Source organism: Schistocerca serialis, chromosome 1 (assembly GCF_023864345.2).
Source record: "Schistocerca serialis cubense isolate TAMUIC-IGC-003099 chromosome 1, iqSchSeri2.2, whole genome shotgun sequence".
Classification (NCBI taxonomy): Eukaryota; Metazoa; Arthropoda; class Insecta; order Orthoptera; family Acrididae; genus Schistocerca; species Schistocerca serialis.
This window is the reverse complement of record NC_064638.1, coordinates 963,075,405-963,092,505: the sequence shown is the minus strand read 5'-3', so window position 1 is coordinate 963,092,505 and position 17,101 is coordinate 963,075,405. Positions and strand designations below refer to the sequence as shown.

Here is a 17,101-nt window from a genome sequence, read left to right as displayed (position 1 = left end):
AATCATCTACATCACCGTGGCTCCAGTCAGGTAACATCAAAACTGTTGCCTATATAGACAGGAACCAGAATACAAGCAGTACACAGTTTCCACGATCTGTATATTCATGGGACCAATGGATTTTGAAACAGTAAAAAGTCAGTTGCACATCAGGTATTGGTTTAGTCGAAGAACAAGATTCACAGTCATGGGGAAATGACACTGTCTTAATACACAAAGTTTTGATCCTATGCCACAATATGAATCTGAATACGACAAATGCTGCTACATCTTGCAACTGATGAAAAGTCACACAGAAGACATGCACCAAGCTATTCTGATAAAGGACGTCACAACGACTGAGGAATTCATCATGTGGTGCCAGTGCATCAACGAAATGCAACAGGAAAGAGTCAGATCAAAACAGTATAACAGACTTCCAAATGTGGTCCCTATGGCAGTCGTGGAAGATCACTGCAAACACACTTCTCTTGTAAGTCAGGTAGTAAGAGAAAAAATACAGCAGCTTATGGTAGCTAGAACTATCAGATCAAGTAAGCAAGGCATAGAGCCATGAATGTCAACCTTGTACATCAGGAGGCAATAGAGAATGATGAAGCTGATGTGTATCAATTTTTAACACCAATCTCTGCCACCAGAAGAAAACCTGGCCAACTTGGATTTATGCCACAGCCATCAAACAACAAATCAGCACCAGACCAACAAAGATGCAATCACATATTGACCAAATATTTTGAGAATCTCCTCAACTGTGAGTCTCCTAAGACCTCCCCTATCTATCAAGATAGTCCTAGACAACCCAACTCTCACCCTCAACAGAAGAAGAAGTGAAAAACATCATTCAGTCCCTGAAGAATAACAAAGCACCAGGATAAAATGCTATAGTTGCAGAACTGTGGAAGCAGGCTGGAGACAAATCAGCAAGTTGACCAAGATCCTATGGATCATTTGGGATACTGAGAAGTTACCAGATGTCTGGACATCTTCTCTGATCCACCCCTTACACAATAAAGGAGATTTGACTAACTTCATCAATTATAGAGGGATCTCATTGATACCAGTCACCTATAAGAAAGTATCTAAGGCATTATTGAACAGGGCCAAACCTCAATTGGACCAAAAACTTGGAGATTATCAAGGTGGTTTTAGAAAAGGACATTCTTGTGCTGAACAGATCCTTAACCCGAAGTCAGTATTAAGTCAAATCAAACTATCGAATAAACAGTACGTAGTTACTTTCATTGACTTCAAGAAAGCATACGATTCAATCAACAGACATATTCTTATGAGAATTTTGCAGAAAATGGGCCTGGACCAGAAAACTCACAGCCTTATCCAAAAGACCCTGAGTAACACTCAGAAAGCTTTGAGATAAAGACAGGAGTTAGACACGGAGATGGACTTTCACCCCTTCTCTTCAACTGTGCACTGGACAAGGTGATCAGAGAGTGGTGAAAAGAAATGAAAGTACAAAATATACCAAGTGGTATTTACCTGGGACACGAACAGAAGCGACTAGTAGTAGACTGTTTAGCTTTCACAGATGATCTGGAACTTATAGCAAGCTCAGTGGAAGTAGCAGTAAAGCAGCTCAATAAGCTCAAACTCCAGGCTGCCAAGGTAAGACTTCAATTGTCACTAGAAAACACAAAATACCTCACCAACATCAGTAATACTCCCAGTGAACTACAGCTGAAACAAGGTCAAATTGATAAAGTTGACAGATTCAAGTATCTAGGAAAATGGCTGGAACCTAATCTATCAGAAGGAACAGCAGTAACAACTCAGATTAATAAGTTACAATTAGCATATCGATTAACCAAGAACATCTATAATAAGAAATGCATATCTCGCAATTCCGAACTAAAACACTACAAAACAGTTATCAGCCCTGAAGCCCTATATGCCTCAGAATGCTTGAATCTGAACAGGAAAGGCTTGACAGTAAACTACAGATACAGGAGAGGAAGATTCTGGGATTGGTGAGTACAGAAGACAATCAAACCAGGAGCTATACAATCACACTGAGAAAAATCACAGATGTAGCCGGGAAAAGACATCTCGCTTTCTATGGACATATCACAAGGATGGACCAAACAAGATTGACTAACCAACTTCTCAACTACTGGAAGAACAGGAAGACTGTGACACCATGGCTGATAGAAGTCAAGAAAGACATCCAGGAACTGAGCATAACTGAATGTGACATTAGAAACCAACCACTTCTCAGAAGGATACTAAAAGAAAAGAGGTTTCAGGACAGATCACCTCGTAAAAAGACAGGCGCCCTTTGTACAAAGAACAGAAAGGAGAAACATAGCCAGAGAATGTGGGATTACTGGGCAAACATCAAGTCCCTCTCCAGGCTGAAGATTTGAATATTGTGGTCCTTAGCTGGCCCATTCGAAAGCAGAAGAAAATACAACAAACTCTCCTGCACAGTGTAATGCCTCACAGAATAACATACATTTAGAGGACAGGGGATGGCATGCTGGTAGGTTTCCACTGCATACATCCTGAACGTGTTGTGCACTACTGAAGAGAAAGAAGATGAGTGTTCAAAGATTATTATACCACAACATGTCAAACATACAACAATACTACCAGTCAACTGAAATCTGTGGGATGAAGCTAATTGCTGTATCTGAATGACATTGTCATTTTTTTAGGCACCCGAAGAACATTTAAGACACCAGAGGGCCATATTGATCTGTTTTCATATTACAGGTTTCTGTCTGAATCCAAAACAGTGCCTCTTCACCACCCAGGTAAGAAGTACCTTGAGATACATAGTGAATGGTGGTGAAGACCATCATGATCCAGAGCAAATAGAACCAGTCACAGATTTTCCAATTCCTTGTCATATTAATGATGTGAGAATTTTTCTTGGAATATACTCATACTTGGGGTGATTCATATAGGACTCTTGTACCAAGGCATGTCCCTTGCAAGAACTACTGCAGGGATATTCTAAGTTTTCATCGAATGAGATGCAAGAAATGTCTTTCCTTCCCTAGAACCAGCATTATATGATAAGAATGCTGAGACAGAACTCAACATTGACACTAGCGGTTATGGGAGAGGTGTAGTTCTACTATAAATTAAATAAGTTGCTGAAAATGTGATACCTTATACTTCCAGAGCACTCTCCTAGTCTGAAATGAAATGAACTACTCTACAACCAAGAAAGAGTGCCTTGCAGTTGTTTGTCCATGAACAAGTTCTGACCACATTTATTTGGAACGACATTCATTGCTCTGAGGAACCAGCATTCTCGGTGCTGGCTCACTAGCCTGAAGGTTCTGTCAGATCAGTTGGCAAGATGAGCACTAAAGATTTGGGAATACGCTATGACAGTCTATACAAAATTGGATGCAAACACTTGGACACTGCCTGCCTTTCAAGGAATTCTGTGGCCGAACATGACAGCATGTACAAAATCTCAGTCATTGCTGCTGAGCAGAGGGAAGATCCAGAACAGATGAAAAATATGGAAGCTTTGATGGAGGAGGAACTCCAATTAATTAACAGAGCACTGTGTAAGAGGAACTATGATCCAATGGGGTAGAAATGTTTACTTGTCACCCCAGCTCATCTATGACCAGCTATTCTGAAGTTTTTCCACAATGCTCCAACGTCCGGTCACTTGGATTCATGAAGACTCTAGATGGAATCAGACACAGGTATCACTGGCAAGCTCTCTAGCAATCCATTACACACTATGTGAGTCACTGTAAGGAGTGCCAGTAACAAAAGCATACGCCACAATTACCTCTGGGGCTCAGTGTAAATTCTGCCTGCGGAAGCACCATTCCCCTTAGCTGGGATCAATCTCTTGGTGAAGATCCTGAAGCAGACACTCTAGGATCAATGGATATAAATCTGCACTGGCTAATTCACCTGTTATGCTGTCACCAAAGCTGTGCTGACTGCCAATGCTCTGCAAATTATGAAGTTACGAAGATGTAATTTTGAAGCAGGGGGCCCCCATGTGATCTCTGATCAGGCTGAAGTTTGGCAGTTCAGACTAGAGTCACGTTGTGACATCACTCACAGCATGACAACTGCCTAACACCCACAGGAAAATGTTCTCACAGAACACTTTAATAGGACATTGACAGTTATGCTCTCAGTGTAGGTCAATGCTGAATAGAGAGACTGGGATACAATACTGCCCGCCATGACATTCACATACAATACAGCGAAGCAAGACACTACAGGCTGCACAATGTTCCTTCAGTTCCATGGTCACTAGGCCAAAATAACAATGGATACACTATTCCCATGTCAACTGGAAAATACTCAGGATAGTTACATGAAACACCTCATCATGAGAAACAAAGAAGCAAGACAGTTGGTTCAGTTACAGACCCTGAACTACCAGGAGAAAGGTAAAGAGTGCAATAACACCAAGCACTAATTTGGGTTGTGTTGGATCCTTTGTCATTTGTTGGACACCACATATGAAGTTGAGGTTTATGGCACTTCATTGAGCAGAGGTAAGTGCAGAGATGTCATACGTCTTCTCCACGTGAAGCCCTACTACAATCCTAAGGTTCACATCTACAATGGGGGTTTCTCGTGTTTTTTTTTAATTGCAAGACCAACTTGATGAATGCAAATCTTTGTTGGGAGACGCTACCTTCATTGTTCATCATAGTGAAACGGGTATAACCAGCTCACCAGAATACGAGATACTGCTAGTGCTGCTACATAGAGGACCACTGACATGGACTACACTCGGGGTGTTGCAGCTTGCTCTGGTGAGTCCTTCTGAAACATCTGGATGCTATGACATGTTGTGTGGTGTAGCACTTCACACCACTTGATAGCATGCTGTGCATCACCAGTTCAGTCACAACCACCAGCAATTACAGTAAAACTTGCTAAAATCAGCACTTGTATAATTCAGAAATCTGTCCAAACCATACAAGTATTTCAGTCCCGACGCATTCAGTGCACTTTTATATGCTGATTTTTTGTATAAAGCAGAATGCGTCTGACAAGGAAACTGAAAGAAAATCTTAGAACATGCTTAATAATTTATTGTATAACGTAGGAAAGAGCCTATACACTACTAATGTACGACAGTTCATTAGTTATTCATGACTCTACAAGGACGTTACTTTTAGCACCTCTGTTAAGCGGTGCAAAATCATGAAAAGAGGTCCAGCACAGCACGGTGTTGCTGGTGTGGACCTAAAACCGTGGTGCTCCATGCAACAACGAATAAGTTACGCTCAGTGTTGGTACAGTACATCAAAGGAAACAGTTCGTTCATCAGCGCTCTGTTTGTCAGTTTTCTTGTTCTCCTCATTACTGATGCATGCCAGCGCATACAGGAATATTGCTGCGCATCTATCAACACTCTGTTGCAATGTGCACAGTGAAAGAGATGGGTATTGTTCCATTAAACTGTGGTTTTACCTGGCAAGATCATTGTTTTCTGCCAGTTCCAGTTGAGTAGTAGCACTTTAAATAGATACAATGACATGACGAACAAATGGTACGTGTCATTAAAACTTAACAAAAAGATCAATGTAACCAAGGTGATTGAGAAAGACAAATGCTCTGTGTGCAAAATTATGTTGTGCTTCAAATGCAGTAAAACACAAATTTATGAGACTTTAAGGAAAAAAGTCTAAGATTTGGGATGAGTGGGTGAAAGGGAATGGGCAGATGAAAAGAAAGGCGAAGAAGACCGGAAATGAACATATTAACAAAACAGTGTGAAAATGGTTCATACGTGTGCGAGGAAAAAACTTACCTTTATCTGGACCCATGTCGGAGAGTGAGGCTCTGAAAGTCACTGAAGAGCTTGGAATTACAGAGTTTAAGGCATACACAGGATGGCTGGACAGTTTCAAAGCTAAGCACAATAGCGTGTGGAATGAAGTGTATGGAGAAGCTAAGGATGTGCAGGGAAAGTGTAGCAACAGAATGGAAGACAATACTGTCCAACTTAATCGTGAATTTTGACCTGAAAAATGTGCTCAGTGTTGATGAAACAGGACTATTTTATCCTGTGCTGCCTTCAAAATCGCTAGCAATTCAAGCTGAAAAGTGCACCGGCGTAAAAATGTCCAAGGAAAGACTCACTGTACTGCTGTGTGGAAATGTGTTACATGAAATGGAGAAGCCACTGGTGACTGGAAAGGCAGCAAAACTGCATGGTTTCAAAAACATAGACGTCATTAAGCTTCCAGTCACATGGCAAAGCAATAAAAAGGCATGGATGATGAGTGATCTTATGGAAGAATGGCTGGACTCTTTTAATGCCAAGATGAAAAAAAGGAAATTGCCAAGTTCTCCTTTTCCTAGACAATGCAACCTGCCACACAAAAGTAACATTATCAAATGTGAAATTAGCTTGGTTCCCTCCCGGTTCAACCAGCCTCACACAACCCACGGACCAGGGGGTTATTTACACATTCAAGTGTCATTATAGATTATTACTGATGCAATCTCTTATTCTTAGTGTTGAAGAAGCTGAAAGAGGGTTTGCTCCTACACAGTCAATTTCTGTTCTGGATGCAGTAAATTGGATTGGCTTGGTAGTAAAGGAAATAAAATCCGAAACTGTCACCAAGTGCTTCAACATTGCGGGGTTTGGGGTGTCAAGAACAAGATGCTTCAGTGGCCATTGAAGTTCAAGAAAACGCCGCATCAATTGCTAGATTAATGAAAACGCGGAACATTTTATGAAGAGCAGATGATTACATTCGAAGTGATGACTTTCTATCAACTCACTCCACTTTCCCTTCAGCAACAGATTTAATAGAAATCTGCAACACAGAGGATGATAAAGAAGAAACAAAGGAAGAAGAGGAGGAAAAAAATGATGTCTCTAGAAAAATTAATATGCCTGAAGAAGCCATTGCATGCATAAAAGATGTTACGCAATTTGCAGCACACACAAATTGCAGCACACACAAATTCTCCCAACTTGTTGCAACTATTGTATGGTGCAAAAAATTGCCTAGAAAAAAACTATTATGAACAGGAAATTAAAACAAGTTTCCCTCCTTGGTATGTGACAAAAAAAAGTGAAATGTAAAGCAAATAGACAGGGGAATAATATGTATGTACATAAATAATAAACGAATTTAAAGTTTGAGTAAAAATATAGAAATGTCGTGTTACTTATTAATTAGTATAATAGTCCAGTGTTCTATTGTCCAGTATGCAGTAAATGAACATCTACTGTGATGAAGTGAAGGTACATAAATACAGTATAGGCATAATTCAAAAATTTTACTGTACTTTTGTGCACGATACGTGACAAATTTTACATAGCCCAGTGAGTTTTGTGTAATCCAGAAACTTGTCCAATTTGGAAAATTATTCTAGTCCCAGGTGATTCCATTTTGAGCAAGTTTACTGTATTTGTTATTCAGTATTTATCATTTCTGGGAAGTTCTCTAAATTTCTTATGAATGTATATTCTGGAATATTTGACGTTTGTATAAATAACAACACTCCCTTTCCAAGAGTTCTGTTCTGTTCTAGCTGTACACTGGGGTTTGTAATGAATTTTTTTCCTGTGTTAATATTTTACTTTACAGACAGCTCTGCTTTGATTTCAGATTTGGATCTGATTCTGGTTACAAGATGACATGAAATTCTGTTAGACATTTTTCTAGTTATTTTGCAAGGACATATGCTGCTGCTTCACAGTGCACCAATTTAGGTTCAGTCTGTATATATGAGTGAGTGAGAGTGTGAGTGTGTGTGTGTGTGTGTGTGTGTGAGCGCATCCACAATGTGATGACTCTATCATGTTTTGTCAAAGTTCCATTCACCTTACATCTCCATCACCTATTCTTTGCTTAAGGTAGTTTAGATTGAGTGATATCTGTGTTTAGTGGATGGACTATACATTGTAAGTAAAAACATCATGTTTCCACATTCACTGCATGCACATTGGAACGGCATGGAAGCCATAGTAATCCCTAGCCTACACGTCAGTGTTTATATATCCGCAGTGAAGTCACACTATGTTGCATACATATGTATTATGGCAAACTTCTTACCAAATGCATCCAAACAGGACCAACATGCTGTTATTCTTTCTTGGCTGCTGAAGGACAAACACCAATAGACACCCATCGGACAATGAATAAAGTAACGGGGCAGCACGCAGTCAAAACCACCGTTATAAAGTGATGTGCCAAGTTCCGTGCTGGTAGCTATCCAACACAAGACACCTGTCAATCTGGGAGGCCACCATCATCAACTACGGACAAGTGGGAAACACCTGAGCTCCTGCTCTATAATCCTGATCTCTCCCCATGTGATTATCGCACCTTTGGCCCCATAAAAAAGCCCTTGAAGGGTTAATGATTCCTGTTGGACAAAGATGTGCAGCAGGCAGTTATGGACTTCTGTGCACAACAGGACTCAGTGCTGCACCAAATGGGAATGTTCAACCTGGCATGTCAATGGGATGATTGCCTCCATGCTCATGGTGATCTTGCCTGATTGGTATGCCAATTCTGGACAGTACTGCCTTCGGATGTAAACTTTTTGATCAGCCTTTACAACTGCAGCATACCATGAGTCTGAAAATAGCACAATACAAACTAAGCATCCAATTTAATGGGCAAAACTTTGCAACCAGAGCTTAAAACAAAAATGAACAAAATTGTTGTGCCCAGACTCATTGTAAAGATAAATAAGGAGCAAAAACATTGTATATACACACAAGGGTATACACATAATTTCAACAGAGGAATGCACAATGCAGCTGTGTGGTTGTGAAGTGAATATTCTATTTTTGTGTTTCACCTGCCTTGTTACAGTCACAATGATAGTGCCTGGATTGAGAGAATGGTATCACAGTCTTAAAGAATTGTAAAGCAAAAGTGAAAATAGCATAATTCCAGTGAAAAACGTTTAAATGGTTTTAGGTCATTTTTCAGTGCTAGGGAAATTTGACATTATGTGCCAACTAGATAGTGTTTACTTCCATAATACAATGATGTACAATGAAAATGTGTCAAAGAAATGGGTAAAATGGTAAACAGCCTTTAATTTTGCAGGAAATTTGTGATTGGCTTAAGGGGCCACGATGAAACAGAAAATTCCAAAACCCCAAAACTTTTTTTGAGGGCTGGTCAGTCTAATGTCAGAACTGGACAGCATCTTGAAGCAGCACACTGAAAAATCAGAAAAACGGGTTTTCTTAGGTCTGTCCAAAACAATTCAAAATGAACTTTTGGAATCAATTTATGAGGAATGAACTGTCAAAGTCAACTGATGAAACCACTTACTGTGCAGATTTTTCACTACTGGAGCTAATAATTTTTTATGAGCTGCTAGGGACAATAAATGAAAGATATTTTCCTTGGTATGACCTAAAAGACACTCTGCAGATAGTGTAACTGTCACTATTCTCAGCAAGCTAGACAAAATGAAAGTAAATGAGACACACACACACACACACACACACACACACACACACACACAAAAAAAAAAATGATAGCTCAATGCTACAATGGTGCCCCTGTTATGAGTGGCCACAAATGCAGAGGTCAATTTAGAATTAAAGAGATGTATGAAAATGCTCACTTTATTCACTATGTGCACATCAGGTAAGTTTTATGCATCGTGTGTAGGCAATCTTCAGCTACTTGGAACGGAGATCTACCTGTATTTGTCTCCTAAGCACACAGCCATTCTTGATGAGGTAGTAAAGAAACGTATTCCTATATGAACTGAGTCCATCAGATGGAATTTCGAACTGTGGAGTATAACCACTATATACAAACACCAAACAGGAATTAAGCAAGTGGGAAAAAAATATTGATGATGATGATACTAATGATTACAGGACAATAAACAAAGTTATGGAATGGAATGGAATGGAATGGAAGGGAAGGAAGGAAGGAAGGAAGGAAGATAAGGGTTTAACATCCCACTGACAATGAGGTTATTAGAGATGGAGCACAAGCTCAGACTGCTTTTTGTTAAGGATGGGAAAGGAAATAGGTCATGCCCTTTCAAAGGAACCATCCCAGCATTTTTGAGTGATTCAGGAAAATCACGAAAACCTAAATCTGGATGATTTAAAGGGGATTTGAACCCCCATCCTTCCCAAAGTTAGTTCAGTGTACCAACTACTGTGCCGCCGTGCTAGGTATGGGACTAAGGAGGTTCCTGCAAGAGGAGACTTCCTCTCCTGGTTACATCTTTCAGTAAAGTCATGCCTCATTGCGAAATTCTGTTCAGTGAGCTACAACAAAGCAATACTGATGCAGTGGCATCTACTGAATACGTATCTCGTTTTGCAGCATCAGATGGAAGAACCAACTGGAAAACACAGATGTTTCATAGAATCAAGAAAGGTGTGTGAACAAGACATCTGAGACTGTGTCATGACTAAGATCAATGATCAATTAAGTTTTAATAATGATTTATCAGAGGCACAACTATTAGAGCCATTGTTTTTGGATCATCAAATTTTTCCCATAAAAAGAACTGAAAGCAGCTGATAATTTCTTTAAATTACAATCTTCAGACTTTGTAGGCCAAAAGGTATCTGTAAAAGCATTAGGTGCTTTGACTTTATTTCCCTACCTTTATGAAAACAGTTTGGCAAAAGCTTTTCCTCAAAGTGCCTAACAAGTGCAGCCAATATGGATCTTTCCAATGACAACCACAGAGGCAGAACACTGTTCCTGTACACTAAAAACATTGAAAACATTCATGCAAAATATGATGAATGAGGATAGACTTCATACAGCTGCAATGAACTTCCTGAGAAAGAACTACTGAACTGTTCGACTTTTAGTGAAATGGATCCAGACTATTTTGCAGTGCAAATGGGGAGAAAAACTGACTTCATCAGTAAAAAAATGAATTAAGGCAAGCAAAGGATACATTAATAGGTGATAAACAATTTATTTGTTATAACAACCTCTTTAGCCTGCTAAACGAAGTGTTTAAAAATGGCTGGTTTCCATGAAAGTCTCATTTTCTAATACTTTACAATAACAAATTTTACTAAAAATGATACATTTTGGAGAGATCTTTAATATGTCGTACTACTTAAACTACACATTTTAACAGTACAAAAGTATAAATACTAAAACCAACACACACAAACATTGGTAACACTTAAATCAACATGGCTGTTGCTTAGTTTGCTTGTGTCATCAGCCAATCACAGCAATGACCCATGACATCCTGGGAACATCACTGCTTCATCCCATAAAATCATAAATACTGTAGACTGAACACACACAAAACACTGGGTAAATCAGACTGTTCAACTGTTTGATATCACCAATTGGAAAATGAGAATCTGTGGTTGGGTTGGGGACAGGGAAGGGGGGAGACGACGACGCTCCGCAAAATCACAACAACAAATGAAACATCCAAAGAAACAAGATACAACATTATTTTCAAGAGGGAAAATATCACAAAACTTATAGAAAACATCTGTTGGGCTATCTACAAGTGTTGTTCAGAAAGTTAGTACAAACTTATTAGAAAATATAAACCATCGCTGATTTTTTCAAAAAACTGTTTCTATTTTATTCTTTGCATGATTCTCTACTTTTCCACATCATTTTCACATTTGTTTGAACATTTGTCATAATAATTTACAAGCTTATGTATCTGTAAGTCATAGACATCTGGCATCTGTGCAGAAACCAGTTTTTAATTGCTTCTTTCACCTTGTCATCTGTTGTGAAGCCCTTGCCATCTTTTGGTGCCAAATCTGGACTGTACAGTGGGTGGACAATCTGTTTCCATCCAAAAGATCTGATCAGATTTTGGGTGTGAATGGCAGAAATGGGTCTGACACTTTCATGCAAAAAGGAAACTCGAGATGTCATAAGGTTACACTGCTTATTCTGTATTACATATCGGAGTTTAGTCAGAGTAGGGCAATATGCAAATGCATTTATTTTTGCCCCTTGCTGCATAAATTTGACTATAGTACGTTTAAATTAGTTGCGACTTTTGATGTTTGCCTCACCGAAGGGGACATGATGCCATTGTCCAGGTAGCACCAATGGTGATCTGGCTTTCCCGACCATGCCGCCAGCAGTTTGGAAGGCAAATTGCCCCTTTTGCCATGTCATGGATGAATAGTACCACATGGTGTCATGCGTTAGATGCATCTACATTCATTAGCTCTCGTCGTAAAGTTATATTTTCTGGTGTTAACATGTTCTGCAGTAATTGTGAACAAGTGTTTTGTGTCGGAGTCTCATTAATAATAAGAGTGCAGCACGTCTGAACACGAGATTCGCAACAAAAGTAGTCAACACCAGTTTTGAAGATCATGACGTGCTGCATAACATTCCTGCAAATTCAACAATAGTAATAGACAATGTGCCATAACACTGTTGTGATGGATAAAGCTCCTACAATGCATGGAGGAAAGCAGATATTTTGTTCTGTGTACAAAGAAATGTTCCATTGGATAAGGCAAGGCATGCCAGGAGTCTCTGAGCAAGGGTGTTTCAATGTTTGTATGACATTCAATTAGCTACAGCAATTCAGGCCTTACTTTCGGAACAACTATCAAACTGTTGTTGTGGTCTTCAGTCCTGAGACTCGTTTGATGCAGCTCTCCATGCTACCCTATCCTGTGCAAGCTGCTTCATCTCCCAGTACTTACTGCAACCTACATCCTTCTGAATCTGCTTAGTGTATTCATCTCTTGGTCTCCCTCTACGATTTTTACCCTCCACGTTGCCCTCCAATACTAAATTAGTGATCCCTTGATGCCTCAGAATAAGCCCTACCAACCGATCCCTTCTTCTAGTCAAGTTGTGCCACAAATTTCTCTTCTCTCCAATTCTATTCAACACCTCCTCATTAGTTATGTGATCTACCCATCTAATCTTCAGCAGTCTTGTGTAGCACCACATTTCGAAAACTTCTATTCTCTTCTTGTCCAAACTATTTATCTTCCATGTTTCACTTCCATACATGGCTACACTCCATACAAATACTTTCAGAAACGACTTCCTGACACTCAATGTTAACAAATTTCTCTTCTTCACAAACGCTTTCCTTCCCATTGCCAGTCTACATTTTATATCCTCTCTACTTCAACCATCATCAGTTATTTTGCTCCCCAAATAGCAAAACTCCTTTACAACCCTCATAGTTCACCTTAAAATTCCGATACCAATACAAAAAGCTAAAAATCAAAACCATTACAATAAGCCATAAGGTGATACCAATAACAAAGAGAAAATCATGAAAAGCAACAACTGGCGGTATCGAAAACATCAGTTGAGCTATTTAGCTCACCTAAAAATGCCAATACCAATAAAATGCTGATACCAACACAGAAAGCCAGAAGGTGATAACTGTACAAAATGCCAAAATATGATACCAATACACAATCTATTACTATTCATTCAAAAACATCACTTTCATGCATGACATATTTTACAAAGGATTCATAACAAAAATAATATGTCGATATCACTACAGGAGAGAGAACTGAGTTTTGATATCTCAAGCCAGGTACCACACCTTACTGGCTGCCACAAATTATCACTGACACCTCCACAACTAGCAGTCAGATGAGCACTCAGACAAAACTTTCATCAAATCATATTAACACCATATACATGACATCTCCAATATTCTCCAACTACAATTAACTTTCGTAAAATGTTAATAGTCAATGCCTGATCTTTCATCTTCCACTACAGTATATGACTTTGAAATATTAATGAAGGATCCATTTTGTAAGAATCATACCAAGGTCAAGAATGAACAAAACAAAGGAATGAAACAAAGAAAATAAAGGATTAATACATTACATCCCTATAATACAAAATTTGAGACTCAATTTCCCACAGCATCTAGCATCCTGTGGAAATATTTTATTTCAGAAAGGAAAATTTATTTATACCTAATTCAAATTTCATGTAAAATGTAATAACTGTTTTTGATCACTACTAGCACAACCACTGATAAGGTTTAATTTATGAATGATTAGGATCCTCAGCTCATTAATAAATGTCGTCACCTAACACATCATGGCTCAAAACTGACAGGTGGTATCAAAAGATCAAGTTGATCCAAAACAAGTTCAGAACTGAAAACATAAAAAACATTGAGTATGCAGTGAAGCTAATATACATTACATTAAGGATCTCTCCAAAGTATGTTCTTTAGTACAATTTATAGTGATAAAGTGTTGGGGAATGATGTCAATGAATGAATAAATATGCTACACATAGATCTCATATTGGAGTTAGCTTTTGATGTTGTTTAGCAGTTGATTATGAAGTGAAAAGGATATACAACATGTAAACTTTTGGCTAGAGTGTGTAATTGGGTCCCCTCTGAAATCTTCAATGTGATGAGACACTGATCTGTAGCACAGCCCAGGGTCTACGTTAGTTCTAATCAATAAATGAATGGTCCCCTGAACCATGTTGTACATCATTTTCTGGGCAAGCTGAGTTATACACATAGTAAAGTTGCACATAATCTCTGGAATTGACTGCTGCTATTGTAACGTGAGTTTGGAGAATATGCGTCCCTGGAATAACGTATACTGTAAAAGGTAGCTAATGTCAATTGCGTCAGTATTTCTACTCATGCCTTAAATGCAAAAAACAAGGGAAAAAATAAATAAATCAACACAGATAAATGGTCAAATAATGTGAGAAAGAAGCTGCAAAACACTGGAAAACCATATAAAACTGTGAAAGATGATAACATAGATGGGAAATCACCTTAAGACAAGGCAAGTGCAAAAACAATGCATATCACTTATGGGAGTGCTTGTTTATACCAGTACTGAAAGCGGTGTGCAAAGTAGTTTCACTTTCAAAACAATGCTTTAACCTCTACATATTATTGTTTTCTGTAAACATATTACATCTTCCTCGGTCGACATGCATAAGAAGTTGAATTCACGTTATGCTACACGATTCAAAGGTTATATTCACAACCAGACTATTATGAAGTGCATGGAGTGTATATCCACTACCAATCAGTCAGTCTTATGTGATATTATTTATTACATATTACAGGATATAACTGTGGTTACTTCAGGATCTTGCAAGTAATCCTAGTGGATGTTTGCAAGAGGGCTGTGTTAAACTCACCTCTAAACAAAAGCTAATGGTCTATAACAAGTTCTATGGGTTTGATTACAAGAGTCAATCACAGTTACCTTACAAGTACATATACTTTAATGAACCGGCAAAACAACGAGGCAACAATACAGATACATCATTGTGATAGAAATGTACTTTCAGGTATTTCATAATGCTTGACAATAAAGAAACACAAATCTGGATGAAAACACTCTGCAATACTTTCTCTCTGACGCCACAAACGCTGCAGGTACTGCAAGATAAAATGAAAACTGGTGTCCAGATCTCTACTGATTTATGCAGCATACAAGCCAATCGATCATATGCTATCTCAGCTAATGTAGAGTCTTCAGTTAAAGAGCATATTCAGAATTTCCCTAAACAAATCAGTCATTACATTCATGTACAAACAGACTCTAAATATCTATTCCCAGACCTGAACATATGTATAATGTATAGGCTGTTGAAGTAAAAATACCTGGATGTTAATGCAAGCAAACTCTTATAAGAAGAAATTTTCAAATCAGCATACAATTTCAAAATTGGTCTTTCTGGAACAGACATTTGTGAATATGTTAATGAGCTGTATATTAAAATGACTGAGGCTGATAATGACATAGATAGGTGTTTAATTCATGTCCAGACAATGCTTATGCAGAGCTGAAAACTGATTCTACGATATCACCAGCAAATAAAGCTGTTGTTTTATTATGTAAAGATCTTCAGCAGGCCTTGTCTTGCCCCACATTAAAGTAATCTAACATCTAGTACCAATGGTAACTTCCCTGTTACAACTTGGCCATTAACAGCCTTAAAACTGATGACACAACAATGCACATATGGCATGAATGCCTGGGAAAAATGGGATCAGCTGAAGTTGCTTCTTGCATGTTTAAATATGTAATAGACATGTACAAGTCATTAGAGCATGGCCAACGACATCAACTTATTGTTTAGTCTGACCGCTGTGCTGGCCAAATAATAACTGGAAATTGCTATCAGTGTACAGGCATTTACTACATCCAGGGTATTTTTCTCAGACTGAGCAAAAATTTTTTATCTCGTTCATAGCTTTTTGCCCTGTGACAGAGATATCACACTCATAGAAAGAAAAAAGTAGAAAAAAGGCCCAAGTATACTTTTTGATTTTTCACAGAGAGAGGCAGACATCAAACAAGATTTTTAAGTAAAAATTATGAAAGTCATGCGTCTAAAACTTATGTCTCATGACCCAAATGCATTTTTCATAAGAGAAAGCCACAATGTTTTATAAGCTTCGCATCATAACACTCTTCTCAAGAGGAGAAGAGGACACTAACTGCATCATGTGTTTCCAATATCACAACAGTTCTCACCATTACACAAAAAGTTGATTCCTCTTTCACTGGCAAAAAATATGGATTTGATCTGAATGTTGCAGTTCTTAAAGCCATGGTACAGAAAATTTTACAGGTCACTGGTTTAGCATACTGTGTTACAAGCTTTGTCTCTAAGACTGACTACATTTTAAAGCCAGTATGATGAAAACTTTTGTTACTGCTGATAGTATTGATGTTTGTGATAAACAAATACTTCTATTCCACACTGCATTTCTTTACTGTGTTACTAAGTTATAGTATTAAAAAAATATTTATAAAAATGCTAATGAATGATATATAGCAATTTATAGTGTTGTAGTGATGTACTACTATATTCTAGGGACAGTAACTGTTTTCCTTACAGCAGAATAAATGTGTGCCAATGTATGAAGCAAGCTCTTCTACATAACACAATTCATAACCCTGGTTATTTTTTATATAAACATGAGCACTTTTACAGTTGAATACATTTTTCATCAGTTCTGAAAAAGGGCAAAATGTGATGTACAACACTGTTACAGGGCACCATTCAAATGTCGCAGACTTTCCTAGTACGGATGGAAACCATGAGCCACATCTTAATCAGAATATTTGAACTTCCTGACCTTACTGTGTTTTGCATTAACTCAGTATAGCAAGTTCTGTTCATAACTCCAG

At 38.3% G+C, this 17,101-nt stretch overlaps 1 protein-coding gene across 1 annotated transcript in view; it reads right to left on the bottom strand.

The window, feature by feature from the left end:
• LOC126452593 (GATOR complex protein Iml1) overlaps positions 1–17,101 on the bottom strand; it is a 572,541-nt gene that overhangs the window by 91,558 nt on the left and 463,882 nt on the right. The window lies entirely within an intron of this gene.